This window comes from Pristis pectinata, chromosome 1, assembly GCF_009764475.1.
Source record: "Pristis pectinata isolate sPriPec2 chromosome 1, sPriPec2.1.pri, whole genome shotgun sequence".
Lineage (NCBI taxonomy): Eukaryota > Metazoa > Chordata > Chondrichthyes > Rhinopristiformes > Pristidae > Pristis > Pristis pectinata.
In genome coordinates, this window is record NC_067405.1 from 106,433,621 (window position 1) to 106,447,070 (window position 13,450).

Below are 13,450 nucleotides of genomic sequence, written 5' to 3' on the forward strand. Positions count from 1 at the left end.
TGACCGGCTGAGTTCCTCCAGCTTTTTATGTGTTACTACAGCAAGATATAGATCAGTTGGAAATTTAGGCAGAGAAATGGCAGATGGAGTTTAATCTGGAGAAGTATGAGGTGATGTATTTTGGGAGGTCAAGTACAAGTAAAAATGTATACAGTAAATGGCAGGACTCTTAGAAACATTGATCTACAGAGCGATGTTGAGGTACAACTCCACAGCTCCCTGAAGATGGCAACACAAGTGGATAGGGTGGTAAAGAAGCATGCAGTATACTTGCCTCCATTGGTCAGGGCACTGAGTATAAAAATTGGCCAGTCATGTTGCAGTTGTATAAAACTTTGGTTAGGCCACATTCAGAGTATTGCATACAGTTCTGGTTGCCATACTATAGGAAGGATGTGTAAGCTTTGGAGAGGGTGCAGAAGAGGTTCTTCCCTGGATTGGAACGTGTAAGCTATAAAGAGAAGTTGGATAAACATGAATTGTTTTCTCTGGAGCATCAGAGGCTGAGGGGCAACCTGATCGAAGTACATAAAATTACGAGAGGTGTAGACAGGATAGATTGTCAGAGTCTTTTTCCCAGGATGGAAATGTCAAATACTAGAGGGCCTAGGTTTAAGGTGAGGGGGTGGGGGGGGATGTTTAAAGATGTGCTAGGCAATTTCTTTTTATACACAGAGTGGGGGGGGGGGGGTGGTGCCTGGAATGTGCTGCCAGGGGAGGTGATAGAAGCAGATATGGTAGCAATGTTTAAGAGGCATTGGCATTTACACAGACACCTGCTGCCTGCTTCACAGTCATAATGCCAGAGGATTGGGATAAGTCACCAGCTTACGCTGACACCATTGCAGAATTGTCCTCGAGTACAAAAATGTTTCATAAATCATGCAGCACAAAGAATGGCATTTGGCCCATCATGCCAGTACTGACTCTGAAGGAGCTAGCCAATTAGTTCCATTCCCCTAATCTTTGATTATAGCTTTGCAGCCTTCTCCCCTTTGATTAGCACTAATAAAAATAAACCAGATGGAGAGCAACGATTTAACATACAAAGATACTGACTGGGTTATTCAATCTTTCTTTTTGAATAAATTTGTTTGCCTGTGGCATCTATTTCCAAACAAGCTACTTGTCAATTTCAAACTATTTTAATGTATTCGGAATCAGCCAACCAACAATTTCTGTGCTTGCTGATTGATTTCAATGTGAAACCTTCAGTGAACATGTTACTGCTGTAAAACGTGAATAGCTCCTGAAAAACAACATGCAAAATAACTGTGGAGTTCAAACGCATTAACCACCTGAAGACTGTAGCAACATGCTGACTGATAATATGCCAAAGTGAGTGGATGAAAAAAATAATATAAGTTTTGGAAATCTAAGGGCAGATAGACAGGCTGAAGCATTTATTAATGGCCAGATTACAAATAAAGAAATAATATCATATGCAACTATTAAGGTTACCTTTTGGGCATCTCATTATAGAAAATAAATCTTTCCTTTAATAGTCTGATGTACATTCACCAGAATAACAGGAAACTAACATTGAAAGACAGTTCTAAACAACCATACTGCACCTTGTTCTATCTGTTCATTCTGCCTACCCCCTACCTTCCAGCACAGAACAACTACCTAACCAGGTTGTTTCGAGACATCCTTTGGAACAAGAGAATCAGTGAAATAAAGAACAAATTCATCATAACAAATCCCATGCATCAGCTCATTGAGTCCGAGTTACCATACTGAATCCGGAGCTTTGCAAACGATAATTAACTGGAGTAGAAAAGCCTGGGGAGTTTTAAGTTTTTTTTAAATTGTGATGAATTTTAAATGAGTGACGAGAGAAGATCACTTTCCCTTGTTAGGGAGTGTCATCAATTTAAAATTTCCATTTTAAAAAAAAGAGGGATGAAGTTAGGAGAAATGTCCTTGTACATAAGATTGTCACAGCATGGAATAGTAGGACTGGTTTTCTATTGCTTGAGACAAGATTAACTGAATACATCCTTGCTGCAACTTTCTATATTTCTACAGATTTTCAAATGTTAAATTCCAATTAAGTAGTCTGAAAATCAAACTTAATTTTAAAAAAAACTCGTGGTTGCAGCACAATCTGAGAGGAAATGATGATCTAAAATTTCTTCAGATCCAGAGTTTCCCACCAGATCTGTGTCTATCATAACATAGTCATAACAATGTGTGAGTCCTGTCTCCGAAAAATCTATCCAATTAGTTCCACTCCCTCTTCCTCCTCCACTTCCAGAGCCATATAATTTTTTTTTACAAATATCTACAGGTCCCCCCCAGCTTATGAATGCCCAACTTATGCACAGCCCATATCTATGAACGGGCATTTGGGAGATCCAGGGGACGGCTGCTGCGGGGCTGCAGGCATCTTCTGCCAGGTGGGAACTCAGTTTGCGGCAGTATCATTACATCTTGCAGAGAAATGTGAATGGCTGAATTAAACGAACAGTTCTCAGGACTGGAACTCTGTTGTAACCTGAGGAGGACCTATGTCTTGCTCCATTTTGAAAGCTGTTCTAAAATTTGCCAACACAACTCTTTCAGGCCACCCTTTCCAGATTATAAGATTATTAGCATAACGTTAGAGAAAGAGAACAAGCATGTTGTATTTGAGAAATAGCTGATGAATCAGAAAACAACATGCACCCCACATTCTTGAGTCAGTGAAAGAACAAGATCATTGATGCAAGCCCATCCAAATTTCAAACAATAAGTGAGAAAGTTTAACATCTATAACATCATCCATAGCAGAGGCACAGGGACAGACAGGCTATGGGCAAGGAGAGAATATGCCAAATAAAATGCTTTTAATGTGCCTTCTGATAGGGAGTGAGCAGAAATGCTGAAAAGGCATGTTTCAAAAAAAAAGTAATGAAGTCTTTAATTTCCTCTGATCTGGAAAGTAAAGAACTGACCATGTAGGATGTCATGCTGGATCTACTGTTTCATGGTGGACCCCAAGAGTTTATGAATCACTAATTTTTAAGTCCAGGCTCAATTATCCTACAGACAAGGTCCCTCACGGCAGACTAGTCTGCAAGGTTAGATCTCATGGGATCCAGGGGGAGATAGCTGATTGGATTCATAATTGGCTCAGTGGTAGGAAGTGGAGGATGATGGTTGAGTGTTGTTTCTCGGACTGGAGGCCTGTGTCTAGTGGTGTGTCACAGGGGTTGGTACTGCAACCTTTGTTGTTTGTAATTTATATAAATGATTTGGATCTGAACGTACAAGGTATGGTTAGCAAGTCTGCAGATGATACTAAAATAGGCGGACAGTGTCGAAGGTTTAAAAAGTTGCAGGGGGATCAATCAGCTGGTTAAGTGGGCTGAGGATTGACAAATGGTTTTCAATCCAGATAAATGTGAAGTATTGCATTTTGGGAGACCAAACCAGGTAGGACTTGTACAGTGAATGGTAGAGTCCTGGGGAGTGTTATGGAACAGAGGGGCCCAGAAGTGCAAGTGCATAGTTCACTGAAAGCAGCACCACAGGTAGATAGGGTGGTGAAGAAGGAATTTGCCACACCGGCCTTCATCAGTCAGGGCATTGAGGAAAGGAGTTGGGAAGTTGCATTGCAGTTCTATCAAATGTTGGTGAGGCCACACTTGGAGTACTCAGTACAGTTTTGGTCACCCTTTTCCTGGAAAGATGTTATTAAACTAGAAAGAGTGCAGAAAAAATTTACCAGGATGTTGCCTGAACTTGGGGGCCTGAGCTACAAGGAGAGGTTCTGTAGCCTTGGACTTTATTCCCTGGAATGTAGGAGATTGAGGGGTGACTTGATATGAGGTATAAAAGACCATGAGGGGCATAGACAGGGTGAAAGCACATAGATTTTTCTCCCCCAGAGAGGGCAAGCTAAAAATAAGAGGGTATAGGTTTAAGATCATAAGCGAGAGATTTAAAAGGGGCATCAGGGGCAGCTTCTTCATGCAAATGGTGAGTTGCCAGAAATAGTGGTCGAGGTGGGCACATTAGCAACATTTAAAAGCCATCTAGATAAGTACATGGATAGGCGAGGTTTAGAGGGCTGCGAGCCAAACACCGGCAGATGGGACAAGCTCGTTGGGCAACACAGTTGGCATGGACGAGTTGGGCCGAAGGGCCTGTTTCCATGCTGTATGACTCTCAGACAATGGGTATATTGTCTTGTGATTTCTGGATTTCTTCAGAATTTACTTATTAGAATCTTATTTTTGTTTGTTTTAATACAAACCTACAGTGATGGCAGAGTTGTCCTTGCAAGTGCATCAACATCGATGTCCTTCGACCGAATTCACATGAAGTTCAACACAACAATTTAAGCAAATATGGGTTCCCTCCACAACATAAACAGGAGAACTCCAAACTTCAGTCAGAATATCAAGTCAATGTTACACGTCAAAGTAATGCCTAGTGCTAGTAAAACACTCTTACTGAATGACTAAGAATGCCAAACCCTCGCTTGTTTGTATTTACTTTTAGTTATTTTGATCTAGATTACACAGTCATAGATGGGACTTATTTTGGTCTCCATTAACCTGCTGAAAGTGCTGACCATGAAATTTAGCTGAGTTTAGTGCTAATTATGTTCTACCTTTTCTAGTTGGCATTGAAAATGATGGTGTGCCATTATAGTTTAATGTGGGGGCAAGCACGACGATAAACAACGTACAGCCATGAAATTAAATATTAAAGGTTTGCACAGGGCTGAGATATAGACAAGGATTTATATGAAAGACAAAAGTGATGCAAGCATAAGTGACCTCAGGCTACTGCAGATCAGTATTTTTCACCAGCTGTCACTTAGGCTTATGTGAGCCTTTATAACAGCTGTTCCAATTTTGTTTCTCACAAACACTAGTGGCACCAAGGAGTTTCTTGACAAGAAACCCTCAACTTATCTGTAAAACAACCACTAAGAGGGAGGTCAGGCAGGGACAGTTTGGACCATACAAGAAATCGCCTTTTACTGTGCATTGAGTTAGCAGCCAGAAGTGATGTTTCACTTTGGCACATGTTGCACCTGTGGTTGAAGCCAGTAAAGGAGCATTGTCCAGGTTTAACTACCTCCATTCAATTACTCAGCAGCAACATAGATGGTGAGGAACTTCCCAAAAATGCACTCTATTCAACAATCAAGAGTTTGCTTTACAAAGCACAGGGGCACTTTCAAGCAAGAAATTTTCGACCAGAATTCTGCATGTCTATTTACTGTCACAATTGTCCTGCTTATTATATGGTTTTTTTCCTTGTGGTTCAGGGTCTGAAGAGTGTCTGATAAATGCAAATACATCCTTTAAGTTTAGTATGTTACAATTCAAAAGACTGACGAATGCAGAAATAGTGTGCCTAGGTACTGCCTTTGATTACGAGTAATCTCTTGTGCTCAGCCATGACTTCATTCAACAACAAAAACAGAACGCTGGAAGAACTCAGTGAGCTAATCAACCTCTGTGGAGACAAAAGGTGCAAGTCGACGTTTGGGGTCAAGACCCTGAATCAGGACTGAGATGGACCAGGAAAGATTGCTAGTATATAGTAGTAGGAAGGGGGATGGGACAGAGGCTGATTGATGATAGGTGGAACCAGATGGGGAGCTAATGATCGGCAAATGGAACACGGGGTGGTTGGGGGGTGGGGGGTGGATGTCGGGTAAAGATAATGGGAGGGATGAACAGAAGAAAACTAGTTGGACAGGTGAGTGTGTGTGAGAGAAGAGCAGAGGGAGTGTGGCTTACACAAGCTGGTGAAAAATACTGATCTGAAATAGCTTGATCACTTATGCTTGCATCACTATTGTGTCTTTGGCCTCTCCATAACAATGGAGAAGGTTGAGGACAGACAAGTAGTGTTCAAAATGGAATGGGGAGTTGACATAACATGAAAACAGAGCTTGAGATGGCGGTTGCGGACACAGCTCAGGTGCTCTGCAAAACAGTCACCTAGTCTACACTTAGTTTCACCAGTGTAGAGGAAGCATTGAATGCAGTAGACCAGATTGGAAGAGGTGCAGGTGAACCTCTGCCTCAACTGGAAGGGCTGTTTAGGTCCCTGGATGGTGGTGAGGGAGGAAGTGAAGGGATAAGTGTTACACTTCCTACAGTGCAGGGGAAAGTACCAGGGACAGGAAGGGCTGGTTGGGGAAGGGTGAGTGGACCAAGGTGGTCCCTGTGGAAAGCAGAGAGGAGTGGAAAGGGGAAGATGTGATTGGTGGCGGCATCGCAGTTGAGCTGGCAAAATAGCAAAGGATGAATTGTTAGATGAAGAGGCTAGTGGGATGAAAGGAGAGGGCCAAGGGAAGTTCTGTCTGGGGGGGGGGGGTGTCAGAGCAGATGTGTAGGGCCGACCTCATTTTCATTATTGGTTTGCTTAGACTGACAATTTATTTGTGGGCACTTCATGATGCAAAGACATTGTAATACACTGTAGTAGGACAATCTTCACCTCAGTTGTCATGTTACATCGGTTTAAAATGCAACACGTCTCATGTAAATCAACTTGTTTCTAACATCTTCCCAAAGGAAACTGCATTGCAAACCCTCCAACCATATCACAGGGATATGTGAATGTCATATTATGCATAATTAGTATTCATCCCAGTAGGTTGCATCTCAGGGTGATTTCTGAAAAAAAATAGTCAACAGTTTGTGCAGAATGGTCACAACCATCAAGATACCATGACCCTTTGTTTTAAACAAGTTCTGATGGCGCTTTGTGACAATGAACAGAGACATTTTTCTAGAGAAACACTAGTCCTGGATCAGCCAGAGAGCTAGATGACATCTGCTGCAAGAGTAGCTGCCACAACCATGGAGCAGATGGTTGGCACAGACAGTAACAACATTGTTTCCACCAGTTTTCCTTCTTCCCACACACTAGCCCCCACCCCAACCCGACAGCTATTTGAGCAGTTTCCCTTCAAGCTTGAAAAAGCCAGCTGTGGTGAAATGCATTGAACTAAAGACCTTCAGTATTTTTGTCAAAACAGTAATATTGCCTTATGAATTTCTCTTTGAATTTCTCCAACATGCAAATTTTCCAACAGCCTGATCCGTATACCTGTCCAAATTTAGGTGGATTTTCAGTAATGATCCAAATAAAAGGCAGACTAACTAGGACTAGAATTCTCAAATAACTTGTATTGCATCCCAAAATATTTTCTGAAATAATTCCAATTTGCATTTGAATGAATGCAATCTGCTTCTCCTCTAGATGCCCATTGTTTTACCACTCACTCCATGAAATAACTCTTTTCTTCATCCTTCCCCACTTACCCAAGGGTAGGAAATATGCATAACAGGATCTTATCAAAAACTTGTCCTTCTGAATATTGTAAAAAGTATCTGCAAAGACATGGCGAAGAGCAGAACTGAAGGTTAAAACACATATTTACAAAGATGTTCAAATGCTCTAATGTACTGTGGAACCATCCAAATATCAACTCCAAACTGTAGTTGGTCAGGGTTGAATCAAGTAAATCTGATTTTCAATTGATGTGGTCTAGTTTCTTGTCAATTAACTAACTATGGGAATCAAGTAAAAAAAAACTTTCAATAGACAGTTCAGTTAGGAAAAATTCACAATAGTGCAGACTGCCTGGGTTATTAAAAGGTCCATGACAGTTGGACTAATCACCTTTTCTAACTCCACAACTGGTTGCTGTGCTGAAATTTTAAAAATAATTACCAAGATGTCACTTGGATTTCAAAAGTAGATTTAATGGATAAAATCCAAGACTGGTGGCACCATCTTATTGATATTGTTATCACTTGCTCATCTCCAAATCTTAAATTCAGCTTTGACTTGCAAAATCTTAATGCTTTCAAACTGCCCACAAGCCAATGAAATCCATTTGCAAATAGTGGAGCCAGCTGCACTTCATTGCTCTTTGATCATAACTTACTCTCAGAGGGCATGTGATTTAATACTGAATTTTAAGGTATGAACATAGCAACAAAGGCTAGGATTGAATGGAGATGAACATTAATTTTTTAGATTTTGAACAACTTGAGTTTGGAAAGGCCCAGACAGTTCCTATTGGAACAGGCACAAGCTTACCTCTATAGCAAAATAAATTTGATAATCAAACAAAAGAATATCAAAATTTAATGAACTGACGAGTGCAAGGTGTCACACTTGTGGAGGAGAAAGCTGCTATCCTGAAGTTGGTGCAGAGACAATTATTTTGCTTTACATCTAACCTGCAACTGCTTGGTGACCCTGAATTTTATTGGTGTGCAACATTGGGAAGATCAACATTTATTGCCCAACTGTAAATGTCATTTGAGAGAACCAAGTGAACCCATCTTCTTGAACTGCTACAGTCCTTTTGATTAAGGTACTTACAGAATTTTGTTTAGTATATTCCAGGATTTAGTTCAAGCTATAAAGAAGGAACAATGATATACTTCCAAGTCAGGTTAGTTTACTGATTGAAAGGGAAACTGTGGTGACATTCTCATGCAGTTGTGGCTTATAACCTACAGGATACAGGAGATCATAAATTTAGGAAATGTGCCATGTTAACTCTAGTTACGTTGATGTTCCATCTACCAAAAGGTAACCAAGTGTACTTTTCTCAATTTTAAAATTATTGGCAAAATATTAGTGAAATATACTTAACTAATTTTGGAATGATGTAAAAATAATGAGTATTGGATAATCAATGGCTTGGTTACGAACCAGCACCAATTACACATATTCATTTGGCAAGGAGGAAAAGTGAGAAATAATGGGACATCATTGGTTCAGAAGTCTGAAAGCATTAGCAATCACCTTTTTCACATCCCCCTTCCCAGTGATGCTGGGACATTCTCATTCTCTTAATTCTACCTCTCGGTTATGGTGTTATTGTCACTTTAATGTTTCTTTTTGCACTACTTCAGCTTGCACTACTATCTTTGCACCATTGTTATTTTGTACTCTCTATTTTAAGTTCTGTTATTACCATGTATACTGTTTATTTTGAGCTTCACACGAGCAAGGAATTTTATTGCACCCTGGTGTATATGACAATAAACTAATCTGAATCTGAAGACAATGGACTAAATAGAAACCAAGGACAGGATAAAACTGAAAATGAATATTAGTAATTAAAGCTAAAATATTGTTCAGAATTAAACTAGACTGTCAACACTCCATTGCACAGAAACAGATGACAGTTAATCATAAAATCACTGAACTCCCTGAAATTAAATATGAATTTGACAGCAGGAAAGAAAACTGAATAAAGTAAATGCACAGCAGATAAATTTCAGCTTCTGAAAAACTGAATAACATTTAGGGTGTGATATAAATTTGACAGGCTGAGACCCAGAAAAGACGAGAGTTTTTTTTGAGGCATCAAGATAATGCTGCACCTAACTGCATATTAAACACATTGGGCTAGGAAAGTTTCAAGAATGTATCTGCATAATTAGAATTTTATCAGAAGTGGTAGAAAAAGTCACAACTAACAATTAAGTGAAATACCTTAAATGGTATACAGTAGACACCTTAAAAAACAAATGTTGCAGTGTATTTTTTGTTTCAGTTAATGATTGGACTATAAAATTTGCACTGTAATGGCAGATGCTGCGAGGATTGTAGTGAACTTGCTTCTATTTGGTTTAATTTTGTTTTGACAGACATTCATTTTAATTAAACACTCCAAGTTATTATTAGCATATGACACACCCTTTTTTGGCATACAGCATCAAGGGACAGCTTCCTGCTTCAAGCCTGGAAATAAATTTTAGTGCATTTCCTCTACCATCAATACTTTGTTACTGTGAGTAAATAGGGAAATCTTAGGATACGATGGGCTTGAGCCTGCTAATTTTACACGACAAGCAGGGCTAGATCAAATTCCGCCATGTTTCCTTCTGGGTTATATTCAAATCATAGTGACGTGCATTATGCAATGCAGTTCTTATTAATTCTGAATCAAATTTGAATTCCTTCACACTAATTGAGAGCTACAAAATTATATTTCCTTGAAATTCTACAAAAACTGCTATATTCATTCTTTGGCAACTCTGCTACCTTTTTCATGTTGCTATTTTTTTTAAAAACACATTTGAAAATATAACACAGCCTCTCCCACTTTTGACAGCATTGTAGCAGTCACGATCCTAACTTCATTTTCTTGATATTCAGTGGCAGTCACTGGATAGGAATCAGGAACAAGAAGACTGGTTGCTCAACTAAGACTGAACCAAATAAGTATTTGTTTTCATGGCATTATTGGGACGTAGAGAAGTTCAGCACAACATTAAAAGGCCACCCTGGCTTGAATGACTGAATTCCAAGCTGTGACAATGCTGATGATTTCCATCTTTGACATTTGGGGTTGCCTACCTATTATAGAACCCAAATAACTTTCACCCCATTGAAATGTATTTTAACATTCTCACCTTCAAATTCCTTCAAGTCAAGTTCATTGTCAAGTGCACAAGTACAGTGAGGTACAATGAAAAACTTGCTTGCAGCAGCATCACAGACATGTAGGTTCCGATAATACATAGAATGTAAGTTATACGAGAGAGTGAAGAGGCAGTTCTCAATAATCAAATTCTACTTCACTCTCCCTTCACCCCCAACCACACTTGGGATCAAAACTTAACGTTTTATCAATTCTGCCCATCAGGAAATAAGTTAAGAAAGGCAAAGCTATCAATGGATGTTATAAACCAAATTATATTCCATTGCTTGATATGCAATGAGGGATAAAAGAATGAAAAACACATGATGCTGGAGGAACTCAGCAGGCCAGACAGCATCCATGGAGAAAAGCAGGCGGTCAATGTTTCAAGTCAGAACCCTACAGGACTAGAAATAGGAAAAGGGGAAGCCCAATATATAGGAGGGAAGAGCAGAGCAGTGATGGGTGGACAAGAGGGGAGGTGGAGTGGGCACGAGGTGGTGATAGGTAGATGCAGGTAAGAGATAGTGATAGGCAGGTGCGGGGGTGGAGTGCAGAGCAGACCCACCGGGTGATAAGCACGGTAGTGTAGCAGTTAACATAACACTATTACAGCGCCAGCAACCCGGGTTCAATTCTGGCTGTTATCTGTAAGGAGTTTGTACGTTCTCCCCTTGACTGCGTGGATTTCCTCCCACATTCCAAAGACATATGGGTTAGGAAGTTGTGGGCATGCTATGTTGGTGCTGGAAGTGTGGCGACACTTGTGGGCTGCCCCCAGAACGCTATGCAAAAGATGCATTTTACTGTGCGTTTTGATGTACATGTGACTAATAAAGATATCTTAAAAAGGTGAGGGAAAAACATAGAAAGAGGCTAGGAAAGGGAAGAAAAGAAGCATGATGGTGAGGGGAATAAAGAGGTGGGGGTGGTGGTGGTGGTTGAGGGAATTACTTAAAGTGGGAGAATTCAAATGTTCATGCCGTTGAGCTGCAAGACAGAAAATGAGGTGCTGTTCCTAAAGTTTGCGCTTGGACTTCTCCTGGCAGTGGAGATTGAGGACTGACACATCTCCTCTACATTGGAGAGACCAAACGCAGACTAGGTGACTGTTTCGCAGAACACCTGCACTCCATCTCCCCATTGAGTCACTTCAACTCCCCCTCCATCATAGATACGTCAGTCCTCTGCCTCCTCCACTACCAGAAGTCCAAGCGCAAACTGGAGGAACAGCACCCCATTTTTCATCTGGAACCTTGCAGCCCAATGGCATGAACATTGAATTCTCCCACTTTCAGTAACATTCCCCCCCCCCCCCACTGTGCCTCTCTTCTTCCTTTTCCTAGCCTCTTTTTTTTAAAAAAGATTTTTTCCTCCTTACCTTTGACCCATCACCCAGTGGATCTGCTCTCCCCTCCTCCCCTACACCTATCACTGACTCTTACCTGCATCTACCTATCACCAACCTGTGCCCACCCCACTTCCCCTCTTTTGTCCACCTATCACTGCTCTGCTCTTCCCTCCTATATATTGGGCTTCCCCTATCTCCAGTCCTGAAAGGTTCTGACCTGAAATGTTGACTGCCTGCTTTTCTCCACGGATGCGGCCTGGCCTGCTGAGTTCCTCCAGCATTATAGTGTTTTTCATCTAGATATTCCAACATCTGCAGTCCTTTGTTTCTCGAGAGATAAAAGAATGAAGGATTTTGAATTTTGATTTGTTGTGCCTGCTCTTGGACTATGATTCACAGACCAGAACTGTCAGGGTGATTCTCTTCTGGGAGCAGCAAGAATAATAAGAGAATAGATAACATCTTCAACCAGCATGATGGTAAAAATACACAAGTAGTTACACATACAATGGGTATCTTGTGCAGTCAATACAATCAAGCCAAATTACGTGCATGTTTATTTGGGAAGGTTGGCCATGAGAATATTGATCACATGGACCAAAATGCTGATCGAGTAAATTGACTTTGTGAGCACGCCAAATTGTTTACTGCTGAAGTTACAATGTTTACTCTAAGGGCTAATCACTAACCTGAGGCATTAACCCTTTCTCCACAAATGCTGCATGATCTGCTGATATTAACAGCATGGTTTTATTTCTGTTAAATTTTTTCAAGTATTTTACACCATTTCAAGTACAAGGTTGCAGAAATGCAGTGGACTGATCAAATAAAAGACTGTCTGCTGAACTATGAGAAGACAGTCAAAAGAAAAATCCATTTATGGTGATTATTCCCAGTAGCAGACTTGATAAAACCCAGGCTCAGTGATTGTTCAGGAGATTGTGAACATTGTTTAAGAATTGCCAATGAAATTAACCCCATAAAAGGGTACCTGGCAATTTTCTGGAAAAATGTCATATTTTGGTCCTGGTTAATTCCTACTATAAACTACTGGGGTTGAAAGGTAAAGAATAAGTAAATAGCTATAACCAAAGGGGAAAAAGAGAAACTGAAGATGAACAGAATACCAGTGATGAGTAACTGCTTACTAATTTTCATAGATCAGTAATGCTATACTTGAAATTTTTGCCACTATGCCCCCAAAAAATTAAGAATCCTTAAGTGAAGTGAGAAAGATAGTTTGGGATTCCAGTGTTTGAAAGACACAATCCAGATTATTAAAGTCCAGGCAGGCATTAATATTTATACCCAAGTTTCCTTAATTAACCTAGAATGAATTAAAATTAAACCACACTGGAATTTTTTTTTAAAAATCACCTGTGTACTTTGCTATCACAGTTACACTGTAATGTATCTACTTAAATGTCAGGCAATAGAGATAGATTAATTACCACTTTTAATGTGATAGCCATTGAAGTACTAAGACCAAGAGAACCACATCAGTCATTGGAAATTGTCCAAAGGGTTGAGTCATGAGGTTAGACATTTTATAAAATTTGTCCAGTATCATATTATTGTCACATCTCAATTTGGTGGTTATTCCATTAAATCCAGTCACACTACCCAAGGTTAACAGCAGCTAAATAGGAACTTAGTACATTGCCGCAAGTAGCAGAATGGAAGACTGA